The following is a 21,679-nucleotide window of genomic DNA, read 5'->3' on the forward strand; positions in this document are numbered from 1 at the left end:
GATTTTTTTTTGTAGAATTACTCGGGAAATCTATGAGAAGTTTCTAAGAAAATCTTCAAGAAATTCCTTTAAAAACCTTGGAAATTTCCTAGGAAATTTTGAAGGAAAATTCTTCTTGAATTCCCTGGATATTTTTTTGGGAATCTACTTGAGGAGCTTCTTGGAAAATTCCTTAGGAAATTCTTTTTGAATTCCTGAGGGAATTTGTTGAGATTCACTCGTGAAATTCCTTTGGAAGTTTATTTGAGGAAGTTCTTGGGAAATTCCCCAAAGAAGTCCTTGGTGAATTATTTTGGGATTTTCCTAATGAGCTCCTTGGAAATTCCATTGAAAAACATCTGTCGATTTTCTTGAAGATTTTGAAAGAATTCCTAGAAGCATTTGTTCGGAACTACTAGGGGAATACTTTGAAAAATTCTTGGGAAATTCTTTTTAAAAAAATCCATTGGAATTCCTTTAAAGTTTTTTGAGAAATTACACAAAAAAAAATCTTGTGAAGTTTCTCCATGTTATGCAAATCTTCGGGAATTCCTTGAAGAATTTCCTAAAAAAACTCCTTGGAAATTTCCTGGTGGATTTTTCTAGAAAGTTCAGTTTTGAATTCCTTTAACAACGCCTTGGGGAAAATTATTGGAGAGATTCTGGGAGAAATCTAACGACTCTTAGGAAGCCCCATTGGAGAAGATCTAGAGGAACTTTTTGTCGAGTGCCTTGAAGAATTCTTTATGAATTCCTTAGGCAATTCGTTTAGAACTATTTAAGAAATTTTTTGCGAAATTCTTGGGAAATTCTTGAAGAATTCTTTATGAATTCCTTGGGCAATTCGTTTGGAACTATTTGAGAAATTCTTTGCGCAATTCTTGGGAAATTCTATGAAAAATTTCTCAAAATATGCCATTGGAAATACTTTGAAGATTTTTTTTTTGGAAAACTTTATGGAAATTTCCTGGCGAAATTTTAGAGAAAAAAAAACTGTTTTGAATTTGCTGGATAACTTCTAGGAAAACGTATTAGAGAACTTCTTTGGGGTCTACTTGATGAACTTCTTGGAGCTTTCTTTGGAAAGTCCATGGAAAATTCGTTTAGAATTTTTAAAGAAATTTGTTGAGAAGTTACTCTTTTGGAAGTTTCCTGGGAAAATTTTCAGAAAATTTCTTAAAGAAATCTTCGGGGAATTCCTTGGAAAAATCCTTGGAAATTTGGTGGCGAAATTTTGAGAAAATTCTTCTTGAACTCTCTGGTCAACTACGTGGGAACTTGTTGCTTCTCGGGGAGCTACTTGAGATTTTTTTCAAGAGTTTCTAATAAATTACATGGTTAATTCGTTTGGAATTTCTATCGAAATTTGTTCAAGAGGTACTTGACAATTCTTTGGGAAATTCTTTAAAAAATCTTGGCGAAACCCGTGAAGAAATTTCTAAATATTGTTGAGGAGATTCTTTTTGGGAATTCCCTAACGAATTCTTCGAAACCCCCGATACAGAACTTCTTGGTGAACTTCTTTACGAATTCATTGAAAATTTGTGAAGGATTTACTTGGGAAATACGTTTGGAAATTGTTTGAGAAATTCTGTGGAATATTAGTTGAAAAAACAATACAGATTAAGATATGGTTATATCTCAAGCAACGTGATGAAGACCATTTTGTTTTGACGAGGTTCCGAAAGGTACTTTACTTTGGTTTTAGGATGGTTCTAATAACCCGTGGGAATCTGTTTGACTTGAAAACGCTACGTGGGTATGGACCACGGAAGTTTCATACAAGATGGAACAAATTACTTTAAAACATCTGGCATCAATGCCAGAGAATTGAGAAGGCTGTAGGCACCATTAAACATAAAATATTGTTCAAATGATTGAATTTCACAATGCAAAACGAATTGGTTCACTTTTTGACGCCCAATTAGATTTAAGGAGGCTCTAAAAACCAGCATAAAACCTGCCTCAACTGTCTTTCTAAATTATGACGTTTTTATAATGAACATGTGACTTTCAAAAGCTGCACACTTCAGTAAATTGTACATTTTGACCATACATTTGCCCATTTCCAACCATCTGTGCCCCCTTTTGTGATGTGTGGGACAGGGAGTGCAATTGAATTTTAATAAATTTTCGTACCCCGTTCGTTCGGTTCCACTGTGGCTGGCCGAAATGGGATGACGACGATGACGATGCCGGAACACTTTCGTCAACAAGAGAGGAAAAGGAGACACACATAGGAACACTCAACGCTCAAGCATTGTTCCTGTCGTCCGCATTTTCCAGAGCACGGCCAAGTTTCTCCTTCGGGTTGGCCAGGCCAAGTCTGGAAGATGTTTGCCAAACTGCTCGGAAGATGAAGACAAATGTGATTAGCAGCACACACCTCCACTTGCGGGGTGGGTTACGCAAATTTAGACCAATTGGAGTGGGGTCATTTGAGGGATGTTCTCGGACCCTCGGGAGACGACGCGTCCGACTGAGGTAGATTAATTAGACTTGGACGAGTTGAAGTTGAAGCTGGAGTGGTTTGCTCCTTCTCCTTCTGCTGAAGAGATACATAGCACGTGTTCCCGTTTCGGATGTGTGTTCTGTTCGTGACACCGACACCGATACATGAGACCCTTGTATAGGCACAGTGAAACAAAAGGCTATCTGTTTAGAGTATCCATTAGTTTTATTATTATTAGAACCTGGTTTGAATCACCATTTGATTTTCCGAACATCAATTTAAAATCTAATTGGTTTTGAAGAGGTTTTAAAAACCGTTTCAAACCCGAATGAGTTAATTTTGGTTTTATGATGGTTCTGAAAACCTCCTCTGTTTGACTTATGCTCGAAAAATGTACTTGTGTTTGTGTGTGAATAAGACAGAGAAAAATCGATTCTTCTCCCAATGAATGCGCTGCACCGCTAACTTTCCGACACACTGTGCAGGACGTCAACTCACAATGTGTGTCATCTTTTACTCCTGTATTGTTGCCGCAGCCATTCTCGGTCCCAGTTTCTTAGACACAGCAAGAATTGCAGAGAGGTACAGCAGGAGCAGGGAGAGCAAACTTGCAATCATTCTTGATGAGCGTGATGAATTAAGAAAGTTGTTCCGGGAAGGATTACCGTTGTTTATGGAGATAGATTAGCCGGTCGTTTATTCAGATTTTAGAGCTTGAGAATGTGCGAGAATGCATGTGTGGCATAAGGAGCTTCTTGAGAAATGCACTGCATTTTGATGAAAAATGAAGGTTCTGCTGGGGATCTCAAGATGTATTACGGGTGACAGGTTGATGCACAGTGGAGATTCTAGAGATTTTATTCAAGAAAAGAGCTGCGAACTTCCGACGTTGACGAAAATGTATTTGTAACGAGAATTAAATTGCTCTGTTCGGAACTCTGAGCTTCGACCATGATAATATGATGAATCACTGGCAATCAAGCCATATGCAGTCTGGTACAGTGCTGTAATGGTAAAATCAAAGCTGGTTACTCAAGGCTTCTAAAATTTAGCCCCTAGGCTGGGATTCCAAAAAAAAAATCAGCAGGAACTCTAGGATAAATTCCTAAAACACTCAGGCAAGAATTCCTGGGGGAATTCCCCGAAGAATTCCTGGAGGAATTCCCCGAAGAATTCCTAGAGGAATTCCAGGAGGAATATTCGGAGGGATATCCGGAGGAATTCCAGGAGAAATTCCAGAAAGAATTCCAGAAGGAATTCCGGGAGAAGTTCCAGGAGGAATTCCAGGAGGAATTCCCGAAAGAATTCCAGGAGGAATTTCAGGAGGCATTCCAGGAGGAATTCCAGAAGGAATTCCAGGAGGAATATCCGGAGGAATTCCAGGAGAAATTCCAAAAAGAATTCCAGGAGGAATTCCAGGAGGAATTCCAGGAGGAATTCCCGGCAGAATACAAGGAGGAATTCCCGGCGGAATTCCAGGAGGACATCCTGGCGGAATTCCAGGAGGAAATCCTGGCGGAATTCCAGGAGGAAATCCTGGCGGAATTCCAGGAGGAATTCCCGGAGAAATTCCAGAAGGAATTCTCGGAGGAAATCCAGAAGGAATTCCCGGAGGAATTCCAGAAGGAATTCTCGGCGGAATTCCAGGAGGAATTCCCGGCGGAATTCCAGGAAAAAAATCCCGGCGGAATTCCAGGAGGAATTCTCGGATGAAAACCAGCAGGAATTCCAGGAGGAATTCCAGAAGGAATTCCAGCAGGAATTCCAGGAGGAATTCCAGAAGGAATTCCAGGATGAAAACCAGAAGGAATTCCAGGAGGAATTCCAGAAGGAATTCCAGGAGGAATATCAAGGAGAAATTCCAAGGAGGAATTCCAGAAGGAATTTTTCCTGAAATTTTTCCTGGAATTTCTTCTGGAATTCGATCTGGAATTTATCCTAGGAATCCTCCTGGAATTTCTTTTGGGATTTCTCCTTGATTTTCTCCTAGAATTCCTCCTGGAATTTCTCCTTGAATTCCCCGGAAATTTCTTCTAGAATTTTTCCTGGAATTTCTTCTAGAATTCCTTCTGAAATTTCTCCTGGAATTTCACCTGGTTCTCCTAAAATTCCACCAATAATTCCTTTTAGAATTCCTCTCGGAATTCCCGCTGGAATTTCTTCTGGAATTCGTCCTGGAATTTTTCCTAGAATTTCTCCTGGAATATCTCCTTGAATGCCTCCGGGTTATTCTCCTGGAATTTCTCCTATAATTCCTCCTGAAATTCCTCTGCTGAAGTTATGATTCACTTATGTCGTTCCACCAGTCACATGCTCGAACATTGGAATCAGAAAGAAAACTAATATCAAGTCTCGATCGTAGAAGTTCACTTCCGCCTATTTGCTCCATCTATGGCAACCTTATCCTGTAGATAAAGGACCCTAACGGAAACACCTAGTACCATTTAGTTTACAAGCAAATAGCAGCTGGAACAGCTAAGATGGCGACGACAACTTTGACTGTCGTGAGATAGAAATTTTAAAATTGAAGCTGGTACTCATCCAACCGTGTGCCCCGGAACCTTGCCACATGGTGCAGCCAATCGTCTTCGTTGTCGTCGTCACCGTCTTCTCGTCCTCCAACTGTGCACGTGGTTCAAAAGCTTACGGTGCAGTTGTTTTTCCTTTGGACTTCCGTGTCAATGCAGGTACACGCTTTGGAGGTACGTATTTGGAAAGAGGTGGATAGTGCAATCACCGTTGGAAGACGGAATTGAAGTTTAAAGACTTTTTTCATCGTCGGCAAATATTGACAGTCGTCCGGAGCGAAACTTTTCAACTTCCACCTTAGACTAGTATTTCTTTATTGGGGCAGCGGTTGTCAACCTTTTTTTTGAAAAATTTCTGAGGAATTTCTTGGGAAATTTTTGAGGAATTCCTTGAGGAATTTCTTTGGAAATTCCTGAGGAATTTCTTTGGAAATTCCTGAGAAATTTCTTCGGAAATTCCTGGGAAATTCCTGGGTAATTTTCTGGGAAATTCCTGGGTAATTTCCTGGGAAATTCCTGGGTAATTTCCTGGGAAATTCCTGGGTAATTTCCTGGAAAATTCCTGGGTAATTTCCTGAGAAATTCCTGGGTGATTTTCTGGAAAATTCCTGGGTAATTTCCTGGGAAATTCCTGGGGGATTTTCTGGAAAATTCCTGGGTAATTTCCTGGGAAATTCATGGGGAATTTCCTGGGAAATTCATGGGGAATTTCCTGGGAAATTCCTGGAGAATTTCCTGGGAAATTCCTGGAGAATTTCCTGGGAAATTCCTGGGGAATTTCCTGGGAAATTCCTGGGGAATTTCCTGGGAAATTCCTGGGGAATTTCCTGGGAAATTCCTGGGGAATTTCCTGGGAAATTCCTGGGGAATTTCCTGGGAAATTCCTGGGGAATTTCCTGGGAAATTCCTGGGGAATTTCCTGGGAAATTCCTGGGGAATTTCCTGGGAAATTCCTGGGGAATTTCCTGGGAAATTCCTGGGGAATTTCCTGGGAAATTCCTGGGGAATTTCCTGGGAAATTCCTGGGGAATTTCCTGGGAAATTCCTGGGTAATTTCCTGGAAAATTCCTGGGTAATTTCCTGAGAAATTCCTGGGTGATTTTCTGGAAAATTCCTGGGTAATTTCCTGGGAAATTCCTGGGGGATTTTCTGGAAAATTCCTGGGTAATTTCCTGGGAAATTCATGGGGAATTTCCTGGGAAATTCATGGGGAATTTCCTGGGAAATTCCTGGAGAATTTCCTGGGAAATTCCTGGAGAATTTCCTGGGAAATTCCTGGGGAATTTCCTGGGAAATTCCTGGGGAATTTCCTGGGAAATTCCTGGGGAATTTCCTGGGAAATTCCTGAGGAATTTCCTGGGAAATTCCTGAGGAATTTCCTGGGAAATTCCTGGGGAATTTCCTGGGAAATTCCTGGGGAATTTCCTGGGAAATTCCTGGGGAATTTCCTGGGAAATTCCTGGGGAATTTCCTGGGAAATTCCTGGGGAATTTCCTGGGAAATTCCTGGGGAATTTCCTGGGAAATTCCTGGGGAATTTCCTGGGAAATTCCTGGGGAATTTCCTGGGAAATTCCTGGGGAATTTCCTGGGAAATTCCTGGGGAATTTCCTGGGAAATTCCTGGGGAATTTCCTGGGAAATTCCTGGGGAATTTCCTGGGAAATTCCTGGGGAATTTCCTGGGAAATTCCTGGGGAATTTCCTGGGAAATTCCTGGGGAATTTCCTGGGAAATTCCTGGGGAATTTCCTGGGAAATTCCTGAGGAATTTCCTGGGAAATTCCTGAGGAATTTCCTGGGAAATTCCTGAGGAATTTCCTGGGAAATTCCTGAGGAATTTCCTGGGAAATTCCTGAGGAATTTCCTGGGAAATTCCTGTGGAATTTCCTGGGAAATTCCTGGGGAATTTCCTGGGAAATTCCTGGGGAATTTCCTGGGAAATTCCTGGGGAATTTCCTGGGAAATTCCTGGGGAATTTCCTGGGAAATTCCTGGGGAATTTCCTGGGAAATTCCTGGGGAATTTCCTGGGAAATTCCTGGGGAATTTCCTGGGAAATTCCTGGGGAATTTCCTGGGAAATTCCTGGGGAATTTCCTGGGAAATTCCTGGGGAATTTCCTGGGAAATTCCTGGGGAATTTCCTGGGAAATGCCTGGGGAATTTCCTGGGAAATTCCTGGGGAATTTCCTGGGAAATTCCTGGGGAATTTCCTGGGAAATTCCTGGGGAATTTCCTGGGAAATTCCTGGATAATTTCCTGGGAAATTCTTGGGTAATTTCCTGGGAAATTCCTGGGGAGTTTCCTGGGAAATTCCTGGGGAATATCCTGGGAAATACCTGAGGAATTTCTTGGGAAATACCTGGGGAATTTCTTGGGAAATTCCAGGGGAATTTCTTGGTAAATTCCAGGGGAATTTCTTGGGAAATTCCAGGGGAATTTCTTGGGAAATTCCAGGGGAATTTCTTGGGAAATCTCAGGGGAATTTCTTGGGAAATTCCAGGGGAATTTCTTGGGAAATTCCAGGGGAATTTCTTGGGAAATTCCAGGGGAATTTCTTGGGAAATTCCAGGGGAATTTCTTGGGAAATTCCAGGGGAATTTCTTGGGAAATTCCAGGGGAATTTATTGGGAAATTCCAGGGGAATTTCTTGGGAAATTCCAGGGGAATTTCTTGGGAAATTCCAGGGGAATTTCTTGGGAAATTCCAGGGGAATTTATTGGGAAATTCCAGGGGAATTTCTTGGGAAATTCCAGGGGAATTTCTTGAGAAATTCCAGGGGAATTTCTTGAGAAATTCCTGGGGAATTTCTTGGGAAATTCCAGGGGAATTTCTTGGGAAATTCCTGGGGGATTTATTGGGAAATTCCATGGGAATTTCTTGGGAAATTCCAGAGGGATTTCTTGGGAAATTCCAGGGGGATTTCTTGGGAAATTCCAGGGGGATTTCTTGGGAAATTCCAGGGGAGTTTCTTGGGAAATTCCAGGGGAATTTCTAGGGAAATTCCAGGGGAATTTCTTGGGAAATTCCAGGGGAATTTCTTGGGAAATTCCAGGGGAATTTCTTGGGATATTCCAGGGGAATTTCTTGGGAAATTCCAGGGGAATTTCTTGGGAAATTCCAGGGGAATTTCTTGCGAAATTCCAGGGGAATTTCTTGGGAAATTCCAGGGGAATTTCTTGGGAAATTCCAGGGGAATTTCTTGGGAAATTCCAGGGGAATTTCTTGGGAAATTCCAGGGGAATTTCTTGGGAAATTCCAGGGGAATTTCTTGGGAAATTCCAGGGGAATTTCTTGGGAAATTCCAGGGGAATTTCTTGGGAAATTCCAGGGGAATTTCTTGGGAAATTCCAGGGGAATTTCTTGGGAAATTCCAGGGGAATTTCTTGGGAAATTCCAGGGGAATTTCTTGGGAAATTCCAGGGGAATTTCTTGGGAAATTCCAGGGGAATTTCTTGGGAAATTCCAGGGGAATTTCTTGGGAAATTCCAGGGGAATTTCTTGGGAAATTCCAGGGGAATTTCTTGGGAAATTCCAGGGGAATTTCTTGGGAAATTCCAGGGGAATTTCTTGGGAAATTCCAGGGGAATTTCTTGGGAAATTCCAGGGGTATTTCTTGGGAAATTCCAGGGGAATTTCTTGGGAAATTCCAGGGGAATTTCTTGGGAGATTCCAGGGGAATTTCTTGGGAAATTCCAGGGGAATTTTTTGGGAAATTCCAGGGGAATTTTTTGGGAAATTCCAGGGGAATTTTTTGGGAAATTCGAGGGGAATTTCTTGGGAAATTTCTCAGAAATTTCTTGGGAAATTCCTCGTGAATTTCTTGGGAAACTCCTCGGGAATTTCTTGGGAAATTCCTCGTGAATTTCTTGGGAAATTCATCGGGAATTACTTGGGAAACTCCTCGGGAAATTCTTGGGAAATTCCTCGGGAATTTCTTGTGAAATTCCTCGGGAATTTATTGGCAAATTCATCGGGAAGTTACTGGGAAATTTCCCGGGAATTTCTTGGGAAATTCCTCGGGAACATCTTGGGAAATTCCTCGGGAAATTCTTGGGAAATTCCTGGGAAATTCCTGGGAAATTTCTTGGGGAATTTAATGGGAATTTCTTTGGAAATTCCATGGGAATTTCATGGGAAATTTATTGCGAATTTCTTGGAAAATTCCTTGGGAATTTCTTGGAAAATGTCTTGGTAATTTCATGGAAAATTCCTCGGGAATTTCTTGGGAAATTCCTGGGGAATTTCTAGGGAATTTCCCGGAGAATTTCTTGGGATTAGGACCAGAATGAACTTTTCGCCCACGTTTGGAAAACACTGATTCAAACCGTAAGAAAATAGTGGCCCTAGATGAAAACTACACATCGTCAAACAGCAGTCTCTGTAAATAGTCCTGTGTACTCATTTCGGCTCTATCTCTCAGTCGCTCACAAACTGACGTTTCCACAATTTTCCCGCATTCTTGAAAAAGAACTAAACGGAAAGAAGCCAACCAAAGGAAAAAAAAACTTGCAAATATTCACCGGGGAGCCGCACCGGATTTTCATCTGCTTAGAGAACTTTTTCCCTCGAACGTCGCGTCATAGTCATCATCGTAGTCATCGAAGTCGAAATGACATAAATGTGTGTGTGTGTGTGTGTGTGTGTGTGTCGCCCGCCAATCTTCTACCAACGAAAGATCCCGGATTAGATGAAAGATAAAATTTTCAAGAGAAGATAAAACTTGAATCAATCTGCAACTTCGAGTCCAACAGAAGTCGGAGTTTAGTCCCATTCGGGAGTGGAAAAATTGGCGAAAAACTTGAATTGATTCAGTTTGGAAACAAAATTTTCCCGTGCTTTCCGGTGGGGGGCTGCGATAATGTGAGATGTTTTAAAGATGAACAGTTTTACCTTTTCCTGTTTGGTAGGGTGGAGAAGAGAAAGAGAAATTCTGTTTTCCACTTCATTTCCATTTTACGGATGTGGAGGGAAGAACGCAGCAGCGGATGCGGAACGAGCACGTAAAGTACAAATTCGATGGAAGCCGATTATCCCTGATTCGCTGTTGTTGATGACGTCGGCTGTTGTTGGGATCTAGCATCTGTGGGGTACGGTATGGGAGCGTTGAGATGGAAGAAATTGGAAAGGGCATACCTTTTTTTGGTGTGACGCAACTCTTGGCTTACCGGCGCTTCCCGTAGTATAACATGACAATTTCTTTGGAAAAACGCTTGGGTAATCCCTGTAAAAATTCAATAGGGAATATGTTTGGTAACACATTGATACAATCCACAATGATTTTCTTGCAGATCCTCCTGGGATTCCTAATGTAGTTTCTGCTGGTATTTCATCTAGAATACTTTCGCGTAATTTCTTGAAAAATCTCTGAGGAATTTATTCATAAATTTCTTGTTGATTCTTTCCAGCAATTCATTGGCTAGTTTAAACAAACATTTTTGAAGAATTGAAACACCAATTCATTAACGAATTTCTACACATTTTTCTATGACAAGTTATTTAAGAAGTCCTTCATTAATACTTTGCGATTTTGCACCAGAAATGGGGAATTCTTTGGAAAATCTCTCCAAAAATGCGTTAGAGAACACCTCGTAACATTCCTTGAAGTGTTTCCTCTGAGGAATACCTTCTTTGAGGAAAGACCTTGAATAATCGCTACTAGAATTCCTTAGGAAATTCCTTGAAAATCATATTGATCAACTCCTCGAGAAATCCCTTGCGGATTTCTTGAGGATTTTCTTGAAGAATGTCTTGCAAAAACCCCTTTTGGATAACTACCTAGGAGAGCCCTTTAGAAAACTGTTTGGAGAATTTCTTGGGAAATCCCATGTCGTACATCTGGAGAAGTGATTTGGGAAATCATTATGAGAGTTCTTACAGAACTTGCTAGGCGAATTTCTTGAAGAATTTCTTGTGAAATTCCTTTCGGAAATCCTTCAAACAAATTCCTAGAGAAATCCCTTGGGAAAAAACTTGGGAGTTCTTGGAGATTTATTGGAGCAGTTCTTGAAAAGTTTCATTTGACATTACCTGTTTTTTTTAACTATTAGGAGAATGCTTACAGAGGTTCCGAAGGGATAATTCAAGTATTTTCTTGAAATTTCTTGAAGAATTCTTTAGGAAATTCCTTGGGGAATTCCACCAAATGAAGAATTCCTTGTGTTATATCTTGAAAAACTCTTTTGAAGCTTCTTGAGAATTTTTGTTTAGAATTACCTCAGAAAGTTTCCGGGGAATTTCTTGAAGATATGTTTTTTTTTAAGTTTCCTTTTGTGAAGAATTTTGTGGTTTCCTTGAAGAATTCATTGAGGATTTTTTTAAAGAATCCTCTTAAAATTTTTCTGGAAGATTCTAACGAAATCCCTTGGGAATTCTTATGAGAGTTTCCTGAAGGAGTTTCCTCTGGGTGAATTGCATGGAGTATTGAATAGGGAATGGGGAAACTTCAGAGAATAGTGCCTTGGAGGATGTCATGAAGTATTTTTTTTTCTGAATTTTAGTAGGGACCCTTTGGGAAACTCCTTAAGAAATCAACGAATATTTTTTTTTTTAAATCTCTTGTTGAGTATCTCGAAAAATTTCTTCAAGAATGCCCATGGAAATTGGATAATTTCCATAGGAGTTACTAGAAAAAAAGCTTAAGAAATTGCAACATGAAAACATTTGATTTTTTTTATGAATTCCTTTTAAATTTTTTTTGAGAATTCTTTTTTAAGAATTTGCTGCCCAAACAGCGTCTGTGTTGGCATCCAGCGGCTGTATACACTGTATCGCGTCCAGTTATACCTAAGGTGGCAACCAAACCAACACGATGTAGGCAGCGCGACTCCGATAAGGAAGCGGTGGCGTTCCTTAGGAAATCCTCTGGGAGTCTCCTAAAGAAATTTGGTTGGAAATTCCCTGAGGGATGGCTTGGAAATTTTTTTTAAGAAATGCCTTGACATTGGTTTTTGTTACCTTGGAAAATGCTAACTTTTTTAGAAATTCCGTAAGGACTTGCCAGTGGAATTTTTCAAATCGTTTTACCAGTACGCTCAGTAATTTTGCCTTCAAAAATTCTTTAGCAGCGCTGTTGGATATTTTTTCTAGTTCTTTTTCAAAATACTCCTATAGTGAAATCCTTAAGATCTATATGCGTAAAACACTGAAAGCTCAATTGGAGTCAGTTAACTATCTTAACGGATTTCAAGTTTCAAGAAGAGTTAAAGAATAGTAATGGTTATAAAATGGCAAGGTAATATCATGAGTGATTTAAAAGGAGTTAAAGACTATTTAAGACGGCTTTCAGGTGAGTTTCAGGTTAGTTATTTAGTGTTCCCAAGGTTTTCAGGGAGTTTTTGGGACCTTCAATAGAGCTGCAGGGTTGAGATGGGCTAGGGGTGGTCGGAAGAGTTCCAAAGCCACTCAGGGGGCAGAGATGCCAGATATACAGATTTTTGATCTTCTATACCGACAAGATAAAGAATACAATAAATGCAAAATTTTCCAGAAAGCATAAAAAATTCGAAAATATAGATTATTTTCGATAAAATTAATGAATACTTAATAAATTGCTGCTTGAACTTAAAAGAATTTATGAAAATTTGTGCATTTTTACACGCGTCTTAGAAAAATAAATACCAGTAGGGTAATTTTCCAATTGTTGCACGGCTAAAAACTCGCCTATTGTTGCACACTCCATGTTATTCTTATGAGGTGTGCAACAATTGGCGAATTTTTAGCTGTGCAACAATTGGAAAATTACCCTAGAAATTAAAAACTCTCAAAAAGTAGAACATTTTTTTAAGTTTCTATCGAATTCTAGGACTCTTGGTGTCTGCTGTACCTTCAAATACAGAAAAATCTGTTTTGATACCGATTTTTTATAAAATAATCTGGCATCTCTGTCAAGGGGTTTCATGGAGCTTCAGGAGAGAGGGTTCCCAGGAAACTCCAAGGGATTTCAGAACAAGTTTCAAAGGGTTCTCATGGCATTACAATGCGTTTCACTGGAATTAAGTAAGTTTCGGATGTTTTTAGGGAAATATCAGGGAGTTTCAGGCGATTTCTGAAGAGTTTTTGAGAAGTTCAAGAAGGTCTCTGGAGGTTTCTGGGCTGTTTTAATGATTTTCAGAGAGGATCCCACGCATTTCAGGGAATTTCAGAGAAGCTTCAGGGGCCACTTGAAGAAGTGTCAAGGCCATAGAAGGCGCCTCAATGAGTTTCAGGGGTTTTATGGTGTTTCAAAGGGCTTCTAGGGGTCCCTGTGAATTTCCATGGGGTATCGTAGATGTTTTCATGGATCTCAGTTCATTCCAAATGGGTTTCAAGGTGTTTAAGGGATTTTCATGAGGATTCAGGAGTTTCAGGAGAATTTTCAAAGATTATAGATAGTTTCAAAAGATTTCAGGAGAGATTTGGGCGTTCTTAAACGTGTTCAGTAGGGTTCAGGATACTATGGTGGATTTCATGTGACATTTTCTAAGGTAACTTTATCTAAACATTAGGCATTAGGGTCATTTTTGACCCTTGGTATATTATACTTGTAGCAGTAGCCATTTTCGTCACAATGAGTTATCATAGCCATATCCATCCGTATTCATTGAGCATCCTTGAAGATCGATAAATATTGTTATACTTTTTTTTTTTAATTCTAGGTTGTACGAACTGCTCTGGAGTTCAGTCCATGAAATATGTAGCCGTAAGACAAATTATTTTTGCTTTGAACTGTACCATTACATATCCATGTGTAACCTACCCCTTGAAAAAATACAAAATACCTACTTTTCAAGTTCAGAACTTCAAATCTTCACTTGTTACAGCAACCATCTTCACCTCATTGAGCAACATAGCATAACCAATCATGTGTACGAAACTTTCTTGAGGCGAATGGACATAGATACACTTTTTTTTCTTCAATATTTAAGGTCGTCCAAATTCTCCCGAAATTCGGTCCATGACATCAACAGTCGTTTCTTTAACTTTTTCGGCTATTAATTGCTATTTTACGCATCCTATTATCGTCTGTAGCCCCACTTGAAATCTAACGAATTGTGCCCAGATACATAATGGGTATTCTAAATCGACCCAACTACCCTGAAGTTCAAAACATCGTGTGTATACTTGCGTCTGCAGGGATTTATCACAGACAAACAGACGTAACACTCCGATAATTCACATCGTACACCGATTTGATAGTTGGCCAACTGCCCAACCGTGACGCTCGCATCGTTTTTGTTCGAGTTTGACGTTTGCTCACTACCGCCACCTAGTTGGTGGTCGGCCAAACATAGGCCTTTTAGCATTGGGCGAATATGTTTTCGTGACTATGATTTGAATCGAAAAATGTTCGAAGTGTTACGTCTGTTTGTCTGTGGATTTATGTTATATTCAGAAGCATTACACATCCAGTCTTATTTACTAAATCTTTTTTGAAGATCACTTCGTATTGTTTGGTTTTATTATATTCAAACTGTCCACTAATTCAGTGCTTAACAGCCGTAACAGTACGTTGTGCCTTACTACTTGGAATATTCTGGGTCGTCCAAACTCACCTGGAGAAGAATGTTTGAAATTAACTGTCTAAATTATGTTCTTAACATATTTTATCATAGTTTCCCGACATTCCAAGGATGCATTACAGAGCAGTTTGGGAGGGATCTAAATTAAAGTAACCACATAATGTACCTTTGAGATATTCTGGGTCATCTAGACTTGTCTGGAGCTTAGTTTTTAATTTCTACAATAACATTTGCTGATTCTACTAGCAAGAGCAACGATGTATAACTATACAAAATCACACACATGTGCGTACATACTGACGAACAGTTTTTCGAACTGAGTAAACTTATATCGAACAATTGTTCAAGAATTCAGTCCTTTACAACGGTTACAGTACACTGTGCCTTACCACTTGGAATAGCCTGGGTCGTCCAAACTCTCCTTGAAACGAAAGCTGGAAATCAACTGTCTCACTTATTTTTAACTTGTTTTCGTGTTATATCCCGAGATTCCAAGGAACAGTTCGTTGGGGAGGGGGGTCTGGCCTAGAATATCTAAGTAAAAGTGATCATATTATGTACCATTGGGTTTTCCTGGGTCATCTAGACTTGCCCGGAGCTCTGGCTTTAATTTCTACAGGTGTAACATTTACCGTTTCTTCTAACTAGTGTACCGATCTATAACCATCCAAATTACACACATGTGCACACTTACTGAAAAACAGTTTTTCGAATTGAGTAAAATGATACGGAACATTTGATCGTATTACTTCTCTTCCAGAAATCTACTTTTGAAGTGAAGATGTGGCCTGTCAATAAGCCTTTGCTCAATATAAAAAAAACTGTTAACCCTTATGTGGCCGACAGGGTACCCGGGTACCCAGCGCCCAATTAAAAAGCACGGTGTAGAAAAAAGCAAAAAGTTTGTCGGACACATAACGGTTAAATTATTCCGTTATGAAAGCTGTTTCGTCGTGGCCTCACTTGGAATCGAACAAATTATTGCAAGATTCATTTTTGGTATGCAAAATCGGCCAAATTACACTGGAGTTCAGGGTCTACACTTGTGACTGTAGTTATTTTTTCAGCGTTGCATGCTCATCCGTTTTGGGTTTATTTTGTTCAAACTGTTCAGGAATTCCGCACTTCACAGCCGTTACTGTACGCCGTGCCTTACTTCTTGAAATATTTTGGGTCGTCCAAACTCTCCTGGAAGAGAAAATTTAGAATCAACTATCTTATTTGTGTTCTTAACTTGTTTGTGTATTTTTCTACATTCTAAGAAATGCATTACAGTACAGTTTGAACTGCCAAGAACGCCTCTAAAGTAAAAGTAACCTTTTTATGTACCTTTGAGATGTCTCAGTCATGTAGACTTGCCTAGAACTCTGTTTTTAATATCTACAGACGTAACAACAGCTGCTAGATCATTTCGTTCAGGTATGACTCTGCAGCTATATGTAATCCTTGCGCTGATGGTGGGTACACACAATCATCATCATCATCATGTACAGACGTACCAACTGAGCAAAATGATGAATCGGACGAGTTTGGTGGTCTAGTGGCTGTCGCTTCTGGTTTATATGCTGACGGTCCTGAGTTCGATCCCCGGCTCGTCCCTTTCGTCTTACTTTGTATCTTTACATTTACTTCTGTATACTCTCTTATCTACATACACACTTCATGCTAGAACTAGAAATGGATTGGCGAAAAAGCCGTTTCCCTGGATTTGAATTCCCATAGCACAGTGTGAATCTATCATAAAACGCCTACAAGTTATGCAACCAAGCGAACTGGGCCGTTTCAGAGTAATCTTCACACAATCTATCACTTTACGCCTGGCATCCACGCACCAATGCGTGAACCCCTGTGCTATAATGTTTTTTTAATGTTATTTTTTGTGTCCGAGAGTTTTGTCCTTGACAGCCGTTACATTACGTTGTGCTATACTAATTGAATTATTCTGGGTCGTCCAAACTCTCCAGGAGAAAATAAAGTTTTAAACCAACTGTCGTACTTATACACTTAACTTGTTTTTGAACTGTGTTCCAGGATGTTAAAGATGCATTGCATAACAGTTTGAGTAGTCGGGAATATCTCGAAAGTGAAAGTGACCTTATTAGTACCTTAGAGAAGTCCTAGGTCATCTAGACTTGCTTAGAGCCAAGTATTTAATATCTACAAACGTAACAACGGCTGTTTTCATTATGAAGAGTTAGGAATCACATACCGTTCAGAATCACACACACACAAACATGCTGAAAGATAGTTTTTTGAACTGAGCAAAATGATATGAAACATTGGATACCTCTCTTCCAGACAAATATTTTCGAAGTGGAGATGTGGCCTTCCAGCAAAACTTTGTTCCACAAAAATTGCAGAAACTGTTCATTTATCAGGTTTCAGAATAACACAAAGCATGGCGACACAATCTCACGCTATTCTGCCATTCCCCACTAATTAAATTCATCCCTGATCAAAGGTGATAATTTCCAGTGCTTACACACTCCTTCACGGATAAGCACCCATCTTCAGCCAGGCAGCCAGCCAGCCAGCTTCTTTTTGAGAGTGAGTGTGTGCCGTGTACCTAGCTACGAACGAACAAGCAGGGGCGCATAAAATTACCTCTTCTCAAGGTGCCAGGATGGAAAATGAGTCTTTCTTGTGCTTCGTTGCGTCACCGCGTGAACAGTGAACACCGACACGGAACGTGATGGATTTATGGACCGGGAGGGAATGTGCCGGTGCTTCGGTATGCTCGCTCTCATCGCCACTACTGTTTGAAGTCGTGAACTATATAGGTGGCATGGAACGCCCATTCACGTTGGATGAAAAATGTTAGGTCACGGTGGAGTATCGTTGGGATTGTCCTTTTCAGAGTACTATCAAAGCAAATCAAACTTAATGGCAGGATAGATACTCAAACCATAAAAAAAATAGTTTTCGATTTGACTTCAGAGTCCGTTCGGGAAATAAATGCCCCCATGCTCCTCGCAAAAGATGACTAATATTGCAATTTGATGCGAGCTCAACTCACTGCTATCTTGTCCGCGTCCATCCATTTGCATCGGATTGCAGTTTCCGTCCGTGCAATCTGTCCAATGTCGTGTCGTAAATCCGTGCTTTTTCTTGGTTCTTCTAGGTTCTATATGGCTTATCCAGATCGATCACAGCTGCCTGGTGCGATGGAAGCTGCTTTCTCAGAAAACCTAAAACTCAATCGATCCATCTTGCTTGCCAAACCGAACGATTTCCATCCTCCATTGCAGTGGGTTCTACTTTTGCCTTGAATGTTTTTTTTTCAGTTTTACAAAAGAAATCCGTCGGACGGCGAAGGCTAGCGCAGTAACTGATGGAGGCACCGTCACTTCTTCTAAGAAAGGTTAGGTTGATAGCGATTTTCTGCTTCCCAAGCATAGCCCGCGCCTTAATGTATGCACATAAATCTGAACAGTCACTTGGGTTAGGATGGGCTCCCCAGTATCGGTGAAATCCGGTGAAAATTGAGAACAGACGAAAAAGCTGCCAGATCATGGTGGGCTCTGATTGTTTGCTAATGGATTGTGCGGATTTACTTTGGGATTGACTAGTTTGAGAAATTGATGAGCCAAGAGATGCTTGGTTCATAATTTGTTGTTTTTCAGAGAAATTTTGCTTATGCCTTTCTCGAGCACCAAAGTGTACTGAAAGGCTATATGTTCGCTCAAAAATCGATTTTTCAATAGAATGCACGGAGGGTCCAGTCACATATACCAATCAACTCAGTGTGTATGTGTGCATGTGTGTATGTCTGTGGACAAAACTACTCCCCAACCGATTTTAAAGACCGATGACGCGGAATCTGGTCCCATTGTTTTCTATCGAAAATGATTCAGGTTGATCCAGCCGTTCCAGAGCTATGGCCATTTAGGAGTTCCGGACCAGTACTCCTGGTGGGGGCCAGACATGAAAATCTAACAAACCTATACATGCGACACATCAATCCACGGCATTTTCGATAACCTGATAAACATTAAGCAGAAAAACAGTCGCAAATCATATCTGAACCGGTAGTGTTTCAGAACCGGTTCCGGGTGTCCCGCCAGAACTGTTCCGCCAACTGTAAAAGTGAACCAAATGAAGAATGAAAAAAAATTCATGCGTGTGTCACATTAAATTGCGCCTTAATCGATAGCCTGATGAACGGTTTTTTAGGAAACATCCTCAGATCACATTCGAGACTACCGGAAGTGTTCCAGAACCGGTTCCGGGTGTTCCGCCAGAATTAATCAACTGTAAAAATAAACCAAACCCATGCATGCGACACATCAAATCGCGGCTCTTTAACCTAATGAACAATTATAGGGTCAGCATGGGAAATCTCACTTCCTACGCTTGCACTTTTTTCATAATTTTCACGAATCTTGTAACCAATGATAATAAGATCATAAAGTCAAGCCTAAAGTGTACAGAAAAAAAACCCTAATTAATCCACCTAGCGGTGATGGCGCCTTTCTCGTGCCTTCGAAAACCCATTTCAACAAAACTCAAGCAACATGTTGATAAACATCGCCCATTCATACAGAAATCCATTTCATTGCACCAGAAATCATATCGTGTATCTGACTTTTGATGTTTGAGCCTCAAACACTTGAAAAAAAAGTCGATATTTCGAAGTTTGAGCCGCCACCTTGGACTTAAGACCACCTCCTTGGACATTTTTGAAGTCCAGACATCTTCCCTGTGTCAAATATACCCATATTGCATGATTATAGAGCCTAAAACTCCATTTAACGGCCACCATCTTGAATTTTAGGCAGCCATTTTGGACTTTAAATATTCTGGTCGCTATTTTTTAGACTCTGACCATCTTCGCCATACGAAATACATATACCCATATTGCATGATTCTAAGGCCCAAAACTCCAATGAATAGACGCCATCTTGAATTTGGAGCCGCCATCTTGAATATTGGGCTGCCATCAGGGGGCGAATTATTATCACGAAAAGTGCTGCTCGTTTGATTTCTGAACACTAGCGAACCTGATGGTGGAAGTCAAGTTTTTCTTGTACAGCGAGCATACGGCGGTGGCAAAACACGCTTTGATGATTACTGCTTTATCCATAGAATTAAGGTCCCATTAGACATAACAAATATTTGGCCAAACAAGCCCAACAAATGACCAACACAAAGTCAATCAAAGCAACCTTGGATGAATGTCAATCTTCAATGACAAATATTTGCTATCATGACAAACACCAACACAAGTATAACGTTAGAACAAAAAACATATCTGGTACTGGTTTTGTCACAACACGCCATAGAAGAGGGGCATGTTTTCGACTTTGGCAAGACAAAAGTGCTTGGCAAAGTTACAAAAAGCTACACAAGACTAATAACAGAAATTTTTTACATTAACATAAGAGGTGACGAAAATGTTGTGAACAAACAGATAGACTCTGCAGACTTTAAGACAGCCAGCCAAGGGCTGAAAGTCTCTTTAATAAAGACAAATCAAATCAAACAATGCACAGTGGGAAAAATCGACCCAAAAAACGGATCTTTTAACGCCGCTGGTTTCGGTAAGTGAAGTTGACCATTTCTGACGTAAAAAAATACGAGAAATCGATTGGTGCTAAATTCATTCACCGCACGGCCCGGGAAGTGGTCCATTTTGCCCCATTTTGCCCATTTTTCATACAAGTAGGGAATCAACATGTACTTTCAAACAACAAGCACGGCTGTAGATCGTTGAAAATAGCTGCAGGTGTAATTAGTGGTTCATAGCAATCATAAAAATACATGAAAGATCCTTTCAAATGCTTATTTTACCCCATATGCCCCAACAACTGCTTTAAATTCACACTTTTACCTAATTATGAATGGATTTTTAATGTTACTGATTTGAAGTTGATTTTTTTGGCATAAACAAAAAGCGCTAAATCTATTATCACCAGAATCATCTTCGGGAGTTGTCCAATTTGCCCCATTTTGCCCTATTTTCATAGAAAAAGGAGATTTAACACGTATTTATAAGAAACAGATACTGCTAAGGAACGTTAACATCATTTTTAGGTGCAATTGGCAGCTAACAGTAATCATGTGCGTATATGAAAGATTTTTTCCTTATTTTACCCTACATGCCCCAAAAGCTGCTGGATAATAACATAATAACATTTTACCCCAATTTACCCTGCTTTTTATGTAATGAATTATAAAGTAATAAAAAAATAATAAAATAATTGAATTAATTTCCCCTATTTTCATTGGTGCTCACATCGGTGCACAACCGATGTAATCGAAAATACAGTCATATATATGACATTGTCTGTTATTTCATGGGGTATAAAGGGTATAATAAGCATTTTATAATATATGTCAAATATGAACAAAACTGATTAAATAGGCCGTCTTAAAGTATTAAAGTACCAATTTTTATATATTAAAGATGCTACATTTAATCAGTTTTGAGCATATTTGACACATATTAAGGTTAAGATTAATGCTTATTATGCCCTCAATTCCCCACCAAAATCAAGAATTAGAAAAAAGTCATATATTTTAACTGTCCTTTTGATTACATTGGCTTCAGTACCAGAAGTCGATTAAGTCGGACATAAGCAAACACGAGAAATAATTTTTTTCATGAGACGACAAAAAAGCTGGGCAAATTGGGGTAAAACGGACAGCTGTTTGTACCCTCCCATAAATAATTCTAAAACTAATCGATAAACCGTATTTGAATGTAGGGTGATGTTACAAAACATTACAAAAAACCTTATTATCCAGCTGTTTTTGGGGCATGTAGGGTAAAATGGGCAAATTGCACCAATTGCCAATTGCACCAAAAAACTTATTTTAACGTTCCTTAGCAGTATCTGTTTCTTATAAATACGTTTTAAATCTCCTTCTCCTATGTAAATTGGGCAAAATGGGGCAAATTGGACAACTCCCGTAGATGGTTCTGGTGATAATAGATTTAGCGTTTTGGTTTAACCTAAAAAAATCAACTTCAAATCAGTAACATTAAAAATCCATTCACAATTAGGTAAAAGTGTGAATTTCCAGATGTTGGGGCATATGGGGCAAAATAAGCATTTGAAAGGATCTTTCATATATTTTTATGATTGCTGTGAACCACTAATTACACCTGCAGCTAGTTTCAACGATCTACAGCCGTGCTTGTTGTTTGAAAGTACATGTTGATTCCCTACTTGTATGAAAAATGGGCAAAATGGGACAAAATGGACCACTTCCCGGGCCGTGCG

The sequence above is a fragment of the Aedes albopictus genome, chromosome 1 (genome assembly GCF_035046485.1).
Source record: "Aedes albopictus strain Foshan chromosome 1, AalbF5, whole genome shotgun sequence".
Taxonomy (NCBI): Eukaryota; Metazoa; Arthropoda; class Insecta; order Diptera; family Culicidae; genus Aedes; species Aedes albopictus.